At 36.4% G+C, this 16,317-nt stretch overlaps 1 long non-coding RNA gene across 1 annotated transcript; it reads left to right on the top strand.

The window, feature by feature from the left end:
- The first annotated feature begins 2,614 nt into the window (after nt 1-2,614).
- Nucleotides 2,615-6,096, top strand: LOC133302720 (uncharacterized). The gene is made up of 3 exons (XR_009750380.1): nt 2,615-3,351; nt 4,286-4,348; nt 5,019-6,096. It is a non-coding gene; the product is annotated as an uncharacterized LOC133302720 (long non-coding RNA).
- The last annotated feature ends 10,221 nt before the right edge of the window (nt 6,097-16,317 follow it).

The raw sequence follows: 16,317 nt of genomic DNA, 5'->3' as shown, positions 1-16,317 counted from the left end.
AAATCATGTTAATCCACACTAGACCATTCTTTAAAATACCTTTTATGATCAAAAGATCAATCCTTACCATTAAATATATCCATGGTCGAATGGTACTCACTTTTAAAGTTATGTATTAATCATTTTTCTCTAATCATAACCCACATTAATCATTGATTAGCTACACACTAATCACCCTTTTATCATATTTTCATGATCAAATATTAATCCCTAACATTTATAAAGGACATGGTTGAATGGCCTTCATAAAAGTCCATGACTTTTCCTTTTAATTTCTTATCAATTTTCCATTGAATCAACCACCATTAAAACACCTTAAAAACCAATTTTCACTTAGGCATTTTATCAAACACATGGTTGGCATAATTAAGCCTCACTTGGCCGAATATATCTTCTACGTATACATCAAACCCTTTTTTCATTTTAAGCATTTCCAAGTACAGTTTAGCTTAGATTCAACAACCAACCTCAAAATCACTTAAAATCACATGAAATAACATCCTATGATCATGATATATACAAACCCTAATCAACCATAAACACCATCAAATAATAACTTTCAACCATCAAAATGGAGATGTATTATATAACATCTTGCATACTTGAAATAATATTAAATGCCTAATTGAGGGTTAGAGGGCTTTTTTAGAGAAAATTCTGAGTTTTGGGTCAAAAAATCCATCAGGGGCAAAATGATAAATTACCCAAATGCTTAACCCTAGACAGTGAACTAAATTTGAGCCTAATTTGGTAAAAACAATAATGGAAATGGATTCAGTACGAAATTTGAAGTTGATAAGTACATTTTGAAAATTTTGATGAATAGTAATTTTACTGGATTAAATACTGCAGTGTAGATTTACCCGTAAACATGAAAAGTGAAATTATCTTCTAGGAAGTAAAAATATGTTGAGTTTGGATAAAATTGATGAATTATGAATGTAGTGAAGATTGGTGGATTAAATGAATAGATTTAAGTGAGTAAAGTGACAATTGGGGCCCACACATCACTTAAGTGACCTTAAGACTTTAGGAAATCAAATTTTGGCTCATTCTCTCCTCTATTCTTCCTTGTCCGTCGACCTCTCCTCCTTTGTAGGGTAAAAATAGCTTATCCAAAAGTCACTTTGAGTTAGAGCCATTTTGAGAGAAAACCTTGATCTACAAAGTTGTTCCCCATCATCTTGCAAGTGTGTTTCATGTTGAGTGCACCTTGTGGGAAGCCTTGTGTGAGGAGATCTTTGGCCTCCAAACCCACAAAAGTTTGAGAGAGTGTGAACATTGTGGGTTGTTTCAAGTGCTTGGGGGCTTGGAGAAGACTTGCTTGGACCTAAGGAGTTGATTTGTGGTAAGTTTCTACACTTTCTTTGGATTTTTCTAGAGATAAAAAATCTATGCATTTATGAATAGTGTTTGTGAGTTGATATTTTGTTGGAGAGCTTTAATGGTATATCTCCTTTGAGATTTAATGCTTAGAATGATAAATTAGAATGATTGAACCAATAAAATTTATTGTGATTTTATTGAGTAACTTAATGAAATTTATGATGAAAATTGTGGATTGAGATCATAAATGTGGTTGTTGGAAATGAATTGATGGTTGTTGGATAAATTATATGTTGATCGTTGGAGGTATTAAACAAGAATGTAAATTGGAGATTGAAACAAGTGATTGAATGAGAACTCCCTTGGTTTTTTGACAATGTTCCCATCGACCATATGGTTGTATTTTGAGAAAATTGAGTTGGAATGGGAGAGTGGTTGTATTGTTGTTGTCTTGTAGCTTGCATACGTAATCGAGATTGGCATTGATCATTGTTTCATGATCATTATGGGTTGCCTCTCATGGAATCCATTGTAGAGGATTGACGATTTGTAACATCCCGTCTAATTATGAACCTATTTAAATTGCAATTAGGAATGGGGTAGAGTACTTGTCTGCGGATTAAATAAATGTTTGCTTTAGAATGGAGTTAAATTAAATTAGGGAATTGTTGGTATGATCATGGAAGGTGAGCACCTATTTTAGGCATGTGAAGTTCTGGTTATGAGTATAGGAATAATTTAATTATAACATATAACATTTCCCCAAGAATGGAATTAAATTCAATTTGATGAAGCATTGGAATAACAATTATAATGAATATTTATTTTTAGCATTTGACACCCTTGTTAAAAATATAGGAACAAATTAAGATAACATATGGAAAGCATAATACTACTTAGAATTATATGAGCACTCATGAAAGGTATATGAGTAAATTTATTACAAAGAATAAACCCTTAGTTAACAATTAGTGGGAAACATAAAATAATATACATGAGTTAATTATTAAGATAAGAGAGCCTTTGGATTTATATGTTTGGCCCCATTTCATGTGATGGGCTACGGCCCAAAATGCTTTAGGGGAAGGCTTGAATTCAGCTCAAAGATTCCTTACTACCCTTATCTATTAGTTTATCCACATGGAAATTTCAATGTGGCCCTATTGGTTAAACATTACACATGGCAACCTGTACCTATCTTATCTCCTCCCTTTGCATGTCCGCCAGCCACGCGTACACAACCATTGGACACTTAGAATTCTACCTACAAGCTTCGGTCAAGCATTTTGTGGACCAAGTATTCGTACCTCCATGTCCCAAAGACTGACCCTTCTTCTTAGGTTCTTAAACCTTCAAACAGAAAAGAATCAATGGCAGCCCTACTTCACTAAATCGCAAACTCCATGACAAGAAATAAGAGCATTTAGACTTGCAAACATTTCTCCCATCCTCTTCCCTAAACCGCAAGCCACTCATGAGAAAGCAATTCGATCTTGTTGCGCAGCTGAGTCAAAACTATGACCAGCTTGAACTCTTCTTTCCCCTTGTACGCCACACCTCCAACCGAAGGCCTGCATCAATTCCCCTCTATCCATGCCCACTGTTATGAACAACAAGTCTGAGTTTCTTCTGTATATTTAGAACGAAAAAACTGAGCCTATGAATCCCTCACAAGAACCGTGATGCTCTCATGAGAAGGACCGACATGCAAGCTTTCATCCCCTTCACTCACTGGTCGGCTGAATGCAGCAGCTAAGGGGACTGCACACTAGCCTTCCAGCCACACTCTTTCTCTTGTTCGACCAAAGGGGGCTCTAAGGAGGTGAAGTAAATGTACTGTTTTCTTGTCCCTTCCCACCGTACCGGTCTGATTAAACTTCTTTCCCTTGTTGCATGCTCATGTCCCAACCGTGAATGGAGTCCATTTTCCTCTGCATGCAACTGGTTTCGGCCTTTGGAAGTTAGGAAGGGGAGTGGTAGGCTGTCCCTTGCGCAATTGAGGATCCGTGAGGGTTAGGCAAGGAGGTAATGACAATAAATCAATTCTGAGTTTTCTTTCCCTCTATCGTCTCGGCTGCATATAGGTGTAGGAAGCTATTGTTGTCATTTCTCCTCTTCTTGTAGATAAGCCGTGCAACAATTAGTAAATTGACACTTACAATTTTTGGAAGTTAACATGGTGAACTTGGAATGGTAGCCTCTAAGTGGTTAGGTTGTGCGCTATGTTAGAAAGGAAAGTAATGAACCTACACATGACTAAGCTGAGTAGACAGCACATTACATGTATATTGAATTCTGCATACACTAAGCAAATAATTTATTCAAATGAAAATTGTGGGTCCTTAGGGAGTGGCTCTCAAAACTGATTATGTATGCTAATGAAACCAAAGATTTTATTGTTGTTGATAAATTGATTAAGTAGAGTGAAGTCAGAAAATTTATTTGGCCTAGCATATGTCTTGATGAACGATCACAACATGTTTTTGGGTTTCCCTAGTACACCTTAGGACTGGTATAAAGGTTAGATGAATATCTAAATTATGAATTCTTAATTATTAGCCAAAGCTGAAATTGTATGCTTAAGAAGTGGTAAATTTTGTTAACGATTGGTAAAACTAAACCAAGTCAGAATTTGAAGCTAAGTTAGAAAGCATGTTAAAATCGAATATGTGTATGGGTGTGGTGAATGCTGGAAATTCTGATTTGATTAGAAATTAGTGGAAGGAGTACATAAATAAAATCCTGAACATTTGGTTATGCTAAAAACCGAACTCATGCATGTATGAAACCTTAGGAAATTTCATTTGCTAGCAATGGGAGGAATAGCTTTAAGGGCAGAAAAATAATTAGCATAGTGACCTCATAATTTAATTAAGGTACAAGGATTGAAAGCATAGGAACCATTTATGAATAATAGGAATGTATAAACAAAATTCTTACTTGAACCGCATGTATTTAGGTGCACGTAACTCTTATTGAGTGGGCTGAATTTTGGTGCTGTTGATTATTGCATGGACATAAGGTATGTGTTAGGTGGTATTACCTAATGTGACTATTAACTAGTGTATGAAGTTTTGAATTGTTGCTCACATGTGCCTAATGATTATCCTGCTATTTATGATGAAAGTATTCTGCCTATGGAAATGTTATGATGGTAACTCTGTTATGAAAAGAAATGATGGCGTGGCAATATGGTATCAAAAGTACATGAAGTATATGTTATGATAATGATGATATAAGCATGCACTTTATATCATACCGCATCTGCTTTTCTGTTTTGTGTGTGATAGCATAGCATGACATGTATGCACAGGATTCATGTTAGCCTTGAAATTTAGAATAGTTATATACAGGACCATGTGTATGAGCACGCATCATATAGGCATTCCTCGGTATCAGGGTATGGGACACTTGGCATCCGTCTGCATAGGTCACGGTGGAATTCACCAAATGAGGGTGTCGTGCATTGAATTTCCACTGTGTTTGTACGCGCACGACGGTGCTATATGCGTAAAGATGGCGTTTTATACGCACTATGATATATGATGATGTTTATCAAGAAATGAAGTTAATGTTGATGCGACTGTTTTATGATTTTGTGCCTAGTTAGTACTGTTGCATTACTGGTTTTGTTGCCGCACTACTGGGATTTTTCTCACCCCTTTGGGGCTGCTATTTTTACAAAATGGCAGGAGGACAGAAGATCATTGGAAGACATGATAATATGGATATTTACTGTTATGTGCTGCTGTATGGACTATTGTTGTTGCTGTTTATTTGATGGATGACTGTATTAAATTGAGTAGTTTGGATTACCGTTGAATTATGATTTTATTACTATTTTTAAGTCTTTTGTGATCAGCAAGTATTTTGAAAACAAATTCCTGAAACGTTTTGCGAAAATAATTTCTGAGGTTTTTGAATGCTGATTTTCTAAACAGATTTAACGAGCACTTTACGAGTTATATTTAGTGGGGCTACAGACTTCCGATTCACTTATATTTTATATGCACGCGAAGCCCCACGTGTCTATTTTCAGATTATGTAAATGTTACAATGGAATTTTGAAAACTAGATTTTATACGAATTTTTCAAGACAGCAACGTCTGTCGGGAAAATAATAATTTCAGCAAGTTAAGAATTTTGAAAGTATACTCTGATTTTTGTCAGTAATCTGATTTCAACTATGTGTTTTAATTAGGAACGTCAAAATGATTTTTCAATACATAAAATTGTGACGAACGAACTCTAATTCCGCTTAGCAAACAACTCTCTTGGATGCATACAAGGGAGGGTGTTACACTAATTGGTATCAGAGCAGGGCCTCTCTTCTAGTACGGTGTGGTTCGAGGACGAACCAGGCGGAAGTTGGTGAGCATGTAACATCCCGAGCGCTGACGAGGGTGGGGAGTGATCGCCGGTGCAAAGAGGCACGGACAAGGAGCGGCTCCTGACAGACTTCCAGTGGGGTTACATGCATGAATGAATCGAATCGACACCCGAAAGAGAGGGATTCCAAAGGCTGTGCAGGTATAAGGCTGCACAGTTTGGGATAACTTATAAGAATTAATTGGTACTACCTATGCTAACAAGATGCATCTGCTTTTCGGTAGCCCGGATCGGAAGAACTCCACAGTTAAGCGTGCTTGACTTGGAGCAATTCTGGAATGGGTGGCCTCCTGGGAAGTTTTCCTGGGAAGTGTGCGAGTGACGAAAAAGCACACTGAAAAGTCTCGTGTTAGTATGTGGGGATAGTCATTGATTCTTGACGCGCGATCAAATGTTAAAAATAAATATTCATTATAATTGTTATTTCAATGCTTCATCAAATTGAATTTAATTCTATTCTTGGGGAAATAGTTATATGTTATAATTATATTATTCCTATACTCATAACCAGAACTTCACATGCCTAAAATAGGTGCTCACCTTCCATGATCATACCAACAATTCCCTAATTTAATTTAACTCCATTCTAAAGCAAACATTTATTTAATCTGCAGACAAGTACTCTACCTCATTCCTAATTGCAATTTAAATAGGTTCCTAATTAGACGAGATGTTACACGATTGTTATAACACCTAGCAATTCTAAATTATATATTGAAATATTAAATGAGTAATTAAGTGATGGATTAGTGAAAATCCTAAAGATTGGCTAAAATACAAAGAAATGGCAATACGGTAATTAGCCAACACGCAACCCTAGGAAGATAAAAATTGAGTATAAGGTCCCAGATGATAAAAAGAACCCTAGAAATGGATTCAGAACGAAAAATTGAGTGGATAGACAAGTTTTAGAAAAATCAGTGAATAGTGTTTTTACCGGGTAAAAACATTGCACCGTAAAACGTGCCGATTGAGTTTTGAGCTCTAGGTTTCAAATATGAGTTATAAATGGTTTATAGAACTAGGAAATATGATTTCTGATACAATTTGATGGAATTAAGTTAGTTTGGGGAAGCGTGCCAACGGCGCGCACAACAACTTAAAACAGTGTTTTCTCCAAACGACCGAAAAACTCTGGATTCATCTGATCAAGTATAATTAAAAGACAATGGTTAATGTTAAAAATTAAAGTTCCTAAATAGGTTGTGAATTTTTTGACGTTTAGTGAAAGTTCGGATGGATTTTAAATCGCATGACGTGGCATGGGACCCACCCACTTAAACTTCACTTAAGGCCACCTCACCCCTTCACTATTCATCATCATCCCTCCATTCCTTCTCCCTCAAACCCGAGCCAACAGCCCCCTTCCCCCCATCTTTGTGCAAAATTTCATTTCATCAAAACTTGGTCATTTCTCCACCAAATCCATCGATTTTTGTCTTGAATCTTGATGGAAAACACCTCCTAAAGCCATTGGTAGCACTCTTTGGCCTTGAAACCGTTTCCTTGGGGAGATCTTGGCCAAAATCAGATTTGAAATTTTGAAGAAAAGTGATGTTCATGGAGTCATTTGGTCTTCCATTGCTTGGATAAGTCTTGGAGGAGTATCAAGCCTTGGTTGTTGCCGAACGTCGATTTGAACCCCGAACCGTGAGTCAGTGGATTGCCCTTGGTCCTGGACCAAGTGGATTGAGGCATTATGTTGAATAACGATTTTGGAAAATACGCTGCTGTGGAGCTAAGTGGAGGAACATATTGAGGTAACCTCTTGGTACTGGGGTTTGTTCTCCTTGTGTGTTCCACCATACTTGTTGAGGGTGATGGTAGGAAATGTATATGAGTAGTGTAGAATAACATGAGCATGCATGTAGTTTTTATGAGGGTACTTATGTACCGAGTCTCTAGCCAGTAGACAATGTAGCCTTCGGGCAGTGCGGACTTCCACTGGATAGGTCTCCGAGAGGGAGTTCCAGTTGACCTAGGGTCGTGGTGAGTGATCCGGATAGGAGCACACTAGGAAGTCTCGGGTGTATGCGGATGGGAGGGGTACCTTGGTTGTGGTTCTTGGAACACACCTTAGATGAGACCTGTAGGCTTATATGCCGAGGACGTTGTGTGGTATTGGTAGCTACCATTCCAGCTTCGTCGTATTTTATATCCCGATATTCCCCAGTTTCTCTAAATCCCTTGCTATATCCCGTTTTGAAAGTGGTTGTTTTATATTACTTATATGGATCGAAGTGAGCCATAGGATAGAGTTTTCTCCAGAACCTCTGGGTTACTGAGATATATTCGTATATCTCACCCCGTCTCGGGGGCTTTATTTTAGGAGGTAGCAGTGGCAGTGGAGCGGCGGGCAAGAAGCCCGTAGGATGACTAGTTGGAGCACGTTTATTATTTTACATTTTGGTGGCCACTTGGCCTAGGCTAGACTTAGGGCATGAACATCCCATATGTATGTAGGATGAGTTTCATAGTCATATTTGTTCATGTCATTTTTCCTAAGTCTAGTGTATATGTCATTTGAAGTTTTATGTTTCAAGTTGTAAATTAAAGTTGTGAATTTGTAAGTTGTAATTTAAAGTTTGAAGTTGTAAGTTGTAACATGTAAGTTAAATGTTGTAATTGTACAATGGATGCATGATGTACTATGATGGAAGGGCCTTAGGCCTATTTTAGGTTTATGATTACTTGTATGTTGAGAATTTGCATGAAAATGGATTTTGGTGATTGAAACAAGTTAAGGATTATAAAGTGAGCTATATTGTGTAATAAATATAAACTGAGTTGGGTTGTAAGTGCCCCAAGGCATTGTTGGTCCTTGTGTGTGCCACCCATTGGATTATTAGGTACACTTGAGGTACTAGAGAGCTTATGCAAATTTGGGGAATTTAGGAAAAACAAAGGAAACTCTGGCGAATTTTTTGTAGAATTAGCAGATTTTAGACGAACTTCAAGAGAGCATATCTCCCTCCACAGAGGTCCGATAGGGATGTGCCATACGCCGTTTTGAAGCTTAAGATGTCTTCTACATGGTTGTAACATCTTAAAATATTATAGGTTTCACGCAGCCCTGTAGAAGCTTGTGAACATGGACTGTCCAGAACGCACCTATGCAGGGGCTGTTTCTGGCAGTTTTTGGGAATTTTATTACCGCTTCGTTTCACAGTCAAATTAAGCGTATGATATATCAAATTGAAGGTTGAGGTGTCTAGTTTATGGTGTAAAATTTGGGAGTAATTGGATGAGTTGATTTTCTGCAGTAATTCGTGGAGTGAGAGACGTTTTGAGCTGTTTTGGGGTTGGTTGGCAGTTTTGCTTGGCCAACTTTAAATAGCGATATCCAGAGCAAACCAGATCAAAATGACTCGTGTGATGGCTAATTGGAAAGGTATTTAAGTAAGAGAAAAAGATAACTAAAGATGAAGGTCTGGTTTGGTGCGGTGTGTCTGCAGTAAAATAATTACCGAACCATGTTCGGATAGGTAGAAAACGTAAGATTGAGAAATTGGCTAAGTGGGTTTATGGGAACCCCTTAGTGTCTTATAGCAAGGAAAATAAGATATAAAAATAGTTTAATCTAGTATTCTGCAAGAGTTTTCAGTTATGGTCTCAGCTTTTATTTATTACGCTTTTTATGGTTTTAAATGCTCGCGTAATCAACGGAAAAAGTTTACTCGCATTTTTATAAATGAACTGCTGTGATTGTAACTACGCTTAATATCATAATTAATGTTAACAATACCGGTGTACAACGAGCTTGTAATATCCCACAAATTTAGGAAATTATATAAATGTTGCTTAGGAACTTAGAAGCCTGTGTTGAACTCGAAATACATAGGTGTATATTTATTTAGGGTGGACTTAGTTTTAATGGATAAAAATTAGGTTCATTATAATTTAGGGGAATAAGTGTTAAGAAATTGAAATATTAATTAAGAGGATAGAATTAACCTAATTATAATATATAGGAAGCATAACACTAATTAGAATTTTATGGGTACGCCTTAAAAGTATATAAATTGTTTCTTGGAATGAAAGATCTTGTCTTGAGGGCAAGTTTTATATGAAGTTGGAATGGAAATTAATTTAATTTCGAGAAAATGATTTGTTTGCTGCACTTTAGGGAATTAAAGTAATTGAACCCAAAGGCCCTCTATTAGACCTGCCCAAGAAATCATGATGGACCCTAACTAGCCCAAAACTTATAATTTATCCATCAATTTAGCCTTAGGAAATCTGAATGCATGAACTCTATTGGTCCATTTCAATTGCATGTCCTTCTATTGGTTGATGGTATCACATCCTTCAGATTGTATTGTCCTCTACTCATGCGCACATTTAAGTAAATAACAAGTATGATGTTTGTCTCATTTTTGGCAAAACCGTGAGGCAGACGGTGAGGCCATAGTGTCACCCATCTTCCCATCTCTATGTGTTGGAAAATCAGCCACAAGGTCCACCACTAACCTTTCCATCCTGAACCAAGGTAGTGTTCATTTACTCCCAAAGCCTTGGGCCACTAAAGAGCACCAAGACACCATATTATATTTGTTTCCTTCATCATCTCCGCCCAGACCAGCGTGAATAGAAAACAAAAACTCAGCCTGCATGTCCGTCTCATTCCATCCTCCAGCCCACCGAGACCGTGGCTGTCCTAGGAGGAGAAGTCACCACCTGAACTCCATTGTTATCTCCTTCCCCTTCCAGCCGTGCGTCCATCGGCAAGGAGGAGGAGAGATTATCGTTGTACTGCCTCTTCTTCCTTTTTAGGTTCTAACCGAGTTCCTCCTTGGGCACACATGGACCTGGATCGATTTGGTGTGGCCTCCATCACACTCAAATTGGGACCAAAATCGACGTCACTGTTCTATTTCCTTGTGCGATGTTATCTCAGTCTAGGAGGTAGGATGCTTTGTACCTCTTTGTCTCTCAAAGTTTCATTCGGTTCTAATATAAGTATTTCCTTTGACTGCCACCAAGACGGGAATCGTTGGGAGAACGTATAGGGCTGTCCCTTGATTCGATTTGGAACCCTGGATGTGTAGGCAAGAACAGGTACATTCAAGCGCTAGCCTGCCTCTTTATTCCCTGAGTCATGTGTCTGTTGTATTTAGGCTGGTGTAGTTTTGGTTTTGTGCGTCATTAATTCCCACCTTATTTGGCCTGTGTAACGGTTTTAGGGAGTTAATTCTGCCATTTAAATTACTTGCTGCAGCCGTATAACCATGTGTAATATAGTACCTGCTTATAGAATTAATTAATTGTGGGGAACTTGAAAATAACTCACATAGGTTGTGGTATCTAGCTTTAATTGAATTCGAGTAATTGGACAACTTGTCGTAGTTTTTTTTTAGCGCATCATAAGCTGTAAGGTTAAAAAGGTGAATAAAAATCCTAGACCCTTTAACAAAAGGAACCGATTTTATGAGGGATTGGAAACTTAGGATGTTGTCATGGTTGATTAGATGTTAATACCTATTAGAAGTCAGGAAAAATTAGAAGAATGTATATATAATATTAATAACTCTTGTAAATTGGGGTCTGTTTCATTAAACTTAGTCATTGGTCTAGCTTTGCATATGATGAAAATATTATATAGGAGGTATGTTGTGTGCATCATTGGCACTATCTAAACCTTGTAAACATGGTATACATGGAAATGTAAAGGACAGCATGCTTAGACCTCTTGAAGCACACCATACATGGGTTAGTTAAGCTTTAGAATAAATTATCCTTGACGTTTTGTTTAAATAAAACCTATTTTGTCTTGGTAATATTTGATATGAACTAGGTTCTACTTAAATCAAAAATACAGCATGATAAATAGGTTCTTCCTTGCGTACACAATGAGTAGGGAAGCAGGAAATTGATGAATAAAGTCTTGAATAATTTTGTGTCCATAACCGATTCTGTTTTGAGTAAGCCCTTGGGTTTTATCCATGGTTAATCATTGGTGAAAATTAAATTGAAGGCAGAATGCTATTAGGAAAGAAACCTTGATAGGAACCAATTGGATGTTTGTGCTATATAAAGTTTATAAACTTAGGTGTAATCAAGAACTTTAAACCGAATTGGAACCTGAAATCTTGTATGAAAAGAACCATAAAAACCGAATTGGTATATGTTGGGAACTTAGGATTTTATTATGATAATATATTATTAAATAATGGGAAGGCAGAAATTGGTGATGCACAAGAAGCATTGTAAATCGAATGAAATACAAGAATAAAGTGGCATGCGAATTTCGTATAAATAGTATGTAATATGAATGAAGTTCTGATTGATTGTACCATTGATTAGGTGCGCATAATTATTAAAGTGTGGGCTGGTTTTGGTGTCGCTGATTAATATTTGGACACGCGAGGTAAGTGTTTGGTGGTATTACCTAATGTGACTATTAGCTAGTGTATAGAATTATGAATTGTTGCTCACATGTTCCTGGATTGTATTCTGCTATATGTTATATGTGCGCTGCCTATGAATGTGACAAGATGGAAATGCTGTTATGAGAAATATTTGTTATGCAGCAGCTTGGTGTTGAAAATACATGAAAGGTATATTATTATAATGATGATGATGCTTGGTATTAAAAATACCTGAAAGATATGTTATATTGATGATGATTTTGTCATGCATTTTCATCATGCATCTGTTTCTCTTGTTTGTGCGGAGCATAACATGGCATATAGCATTGTGCATCCATTTGGGAACAAAAATATATAATGTAAGTAAGCATACGACTGAGCACGCATCATATAGGCATCCCTTCGGTACCAGGGCATGGGACACTTGGCTTCCGTCCGCATAGGCCACAGTTGGAATTCACCTTTGAGGGAGCCATTATGGAATATCCACTATGTATGTACGCGCACGACGGTGCTATGAGCGTAATGATGGCGTTATGTACGCACTAATGATATGCTAATACGCGCACGAAAGTGCTATGAGCATAATGATGGCGTTATGTACGCACTATAATATGTTAACGAAAAATGAAATGTTAATGTGACTGTTTATAATTTTGTGCCTAGTTTAATATTGTTGCATTATTGGTATTGCTATCACACTACTGAGATTTTTCTCACCCCTTTGGGGCTTCTATTTTTATAAAATGGCAGGAGGACGGAAGAGCATATGAAGACATGATTTTATGGATATTGCTGTTTGTGCTGTTGTTTGAACTTTTTGCTGTTGTTGTTTATTTTATGGATGACTGTATTAATTGGAGAAGTTTGGACTACTGTGGGTTTATGATTTTATTGCTATTTTTAGTCTTTTATTATCAGCAAGTATTTGGAAACAAATTCTAGAAACGTTTTGAGAAAATAATTTCTGACGTTTTATTAGGTGCTGATTTTCAAACAGTTTTGCGAGCACTTTGCGAGTTACGTTAGAAGAGGCAAACGAACTCCGATTTACTATTATTTTATATGCACGCAAAGCCCCAGACATGCTCTTTCTAGATTATATGGAATATGTTTTTGAATCATCGAAAATGATTTTATACGAATTTTTAAAGACAGCAAGGTCCACCAGGAAAATAATATTTTCAGCAACTTAAGAAATTTTGAAAGCGTACTCTGCTTTTTGTAAGTAACCTGGTTGCAACTATAAGTTTTAATTAGCATCCTCAAAATGATTTTTCAGTAGTTAAAGAGACGTCAAAAACTCTAATTCCGCTTAGCAAACAAACTCTCTTGGATGCATACAAGGGAGGGTGTTACACTAATTGGTATCAGAGCAGTTTTGGTTCATGGTGTTTGTTTTCTGGTTGAAATTGTTTGCTGTTTGCTGATTTACTTGCTGATTGTAACTGACTGCTAAATAACTGTTGCATTTTGTGACTGATTGTTGGATGCTTACTGTCTGAATCTATTGATTGTTAGTATAATTTCATTTCATTATTGTTGTTTGGATATAACTAGGAAATTGTTATTTTACTGTATGTTAGACTTGCATGGTTAAACTGCTGATGTTGGGATATGATTATTGAAATGATGCTAGCTGTTTTGCATTATCCTCTGTGCATAAGGGTACTTGGGGTGTCCGGTGTTTAACATGGTTATGCACACGTCAATGCTAGGGGTGAGCCTGATCAACTCACTGCCACATATGATGGGTGTGCACAATCATGGTGACCCTGGGAACACTGGTGCTTGGAATGCTAGGTATGAAATGGTAAATTGCTACTTGAATTAATGGTTAATTATAAATTATGTTTCCTAGGGAGTATAATGAAGGTTATATATCTATACTTGATGTGAATATTTTTGTGATATTTTGAGCTGCGTATGATAATAAGTTATTTTTAAATAATGATTGCTGATACAAATTTGTTTTTCTGATTTATGACTTTTCTTGTGTGTGGTGATTGTAGCGTATAGCTGGATAATAGAAATTGTTATTCTTTATCACTAATCCTGTTGGGTCGCATAACTGAGTAAGGGTAGCAGTGATATAATCATGACATTTAATGTGGTTATTTAGCCTTATGAAGGACGTATTATTTGACCTAAAAACTGTCTGTAGACAAACCTATGTAGGGATAGGTCATTTAACAAAGTAAATCCAGTTGTTGCCCTTAGGAAGTAGAAGTTGGAACTAACTAAGGCTTAAGACATGTGGGTCTACTGTCTTTACAAATCTTCTAATGGTGAATTGGCACTAGACATAATTCTTGAGAAAGAAGCTGTTAAACAAAGAGGTGATGTGTAGGGTAGGGTATGTGACTCTTGTCTCTGTGTTATTCATATGAGTGATACTTGTTTTAATTCATACGTATTGAATTGTTTTGTGTGATTATGACCACTTCTGGACTTGTATATAACTTATTGTTTCTGATGATAGGAATGGCTTTTACATGGTGGTTGTTGGAAATTGTTTAGTTAAATTTATAACATTATATGGGAACCGAAAACACAATGAAAGAAAGGTTAATTGAATTGAATTTGGAAATATAGTGAACCGAATAAGTAAACTGTAATTACTTGGAAATACATTTTTTGGCTTGTTTTATTGTATTGGTTAAGTGACACTTTGTTTAAGTTAATGTTCGGGTAAGCCTTGGAAGGTTCTAACTAATTACTAAAATTCTGTTTAATCGTGTATGGGCATGATCATCTGCATTAATGACATAATTGGATTGAACAGGGATATTGGAATTTGACTGTTTATAAGCTTTGACTGTTATGACCTCATACATGTTAGTTTTATTAAATTGTGAGTTTGGAAATCTGATGTTGACTGGTAAACCGGATTTTTAGTTTGGTTTATTCTATGAACTCTCTAATATTAACTTGGTCAAATCAATTCGATGCATCTAATGAATATTTACATTTAAATTGTAAAACCCGTGATCCCTAGAAGTATTCCTTAACACTACATGATTCTATTTTCTGGCTGAAGTAAACTACAACGAAAATTAATGAGCAGTGCATTATGCTTGGTCTTTGATTTAATCTATGTTGAGTATATACTGTTAGAGCAGCGCCTGAAATTACATTTGATTTTCCTTGGTTTGGTTAAAGTGAATTGAAAGAAAATTTTGTTTTTGCTTAAAAAAAAAACCCTACACCTGACATATGAGTAGTTTGACTTTCCTGACTAATACCTTTGGTTGTACCATACCCGAATTGATGGAGTATTGTTCATTATGTTCTCACCAGGTGCACAGTATCTGATTCCAACGGAAAATTTTATTTTTGGATTATAAATATACTGACCTTTAAACTGCATCTATTCACCCTATGATTTGATTGAATTATTAAATGAGAAACAGTAGGTTATAATTTTTCTACTCTTTGTTAAATTCTAGGATCCACCATTCTCTTGGTCTAATTGTATGCGTATTCAAATCCTAGATGTAAATTAATATAAACCATCCCTACCTTCTGCACATGTTTGTTAGGAACAGTTAATCATTGTTGTATAAGCCATTCGAGCTAGTACCACTTAGAATTTTTTTTGTTATACCTGCATGGTTCCATGAACACCTCATATTAAAACTGAGTGCATAATGTAAGAGTCGAATTTAACTTAAGCATTCTAATTTTGGTTAGTTGCTGTTTAATCGAGACAATATTCAACCTGTGAATTAAATATGCTACTGTAAACGCCATGTTTAAAAAGGTTTGATATTCATTTGGAAACTGTTTAAATACATCATGCAATATCATTATTATTTTTGAACTGCCCTTATCAAATGGATGTATTGTTACTTGTATGGACGAGATTAATTTTCGGTTTAAGTGGAATTTGGATTCGGTGTTTTTTCTGCATGAAGTTGTGTTGTACTTGTGACTTATCATTATAGATGGAAATTTAATTACGACTCGAAATTGGATGTGGTTTTGTGAACTTGAATTATGACAGTGTGGTCTTTGTTAGTGGATTATGTGGGGTAGCTGTTCCAAAATTGTAAACTGTGTCGATAATTGGAAAGTCATATCGTGGTTAATGGATCCTCTGATCAGTGGAGTCAATTTCATCTGAGGTACCTAGGACAGCGGAAAGCTCGAGGAAGTTTCCTCATAAGGGTGTTTTGACGAGCTGTATGAGGGGTACCACTTAACATGATATGTCTGTAAAGTAGGATAAAAG

Source organism: Gastrolobium bilobum, unplaced genomic scaffold, assembly GCF_033153095.1.
Source record: "Gastrolobium bilobum isolate Gb01-03AN ecotype WA unplaced genomic scaffold, APGP_CSIRO_Gbil_v1 utg628, whole genome shotgun sequence".
NCBI classification, from domain to species: domain Eukaryota; kingdom Viridiplantae; phylum Streptophyta; class Magnoliopsida; order Fabales; family Fabaceae; genus Gastrolobium; species Gastrolobium bilobum.
This window is presented reverse-complemented; position numbering and strand designations above follow the sequence as displayed.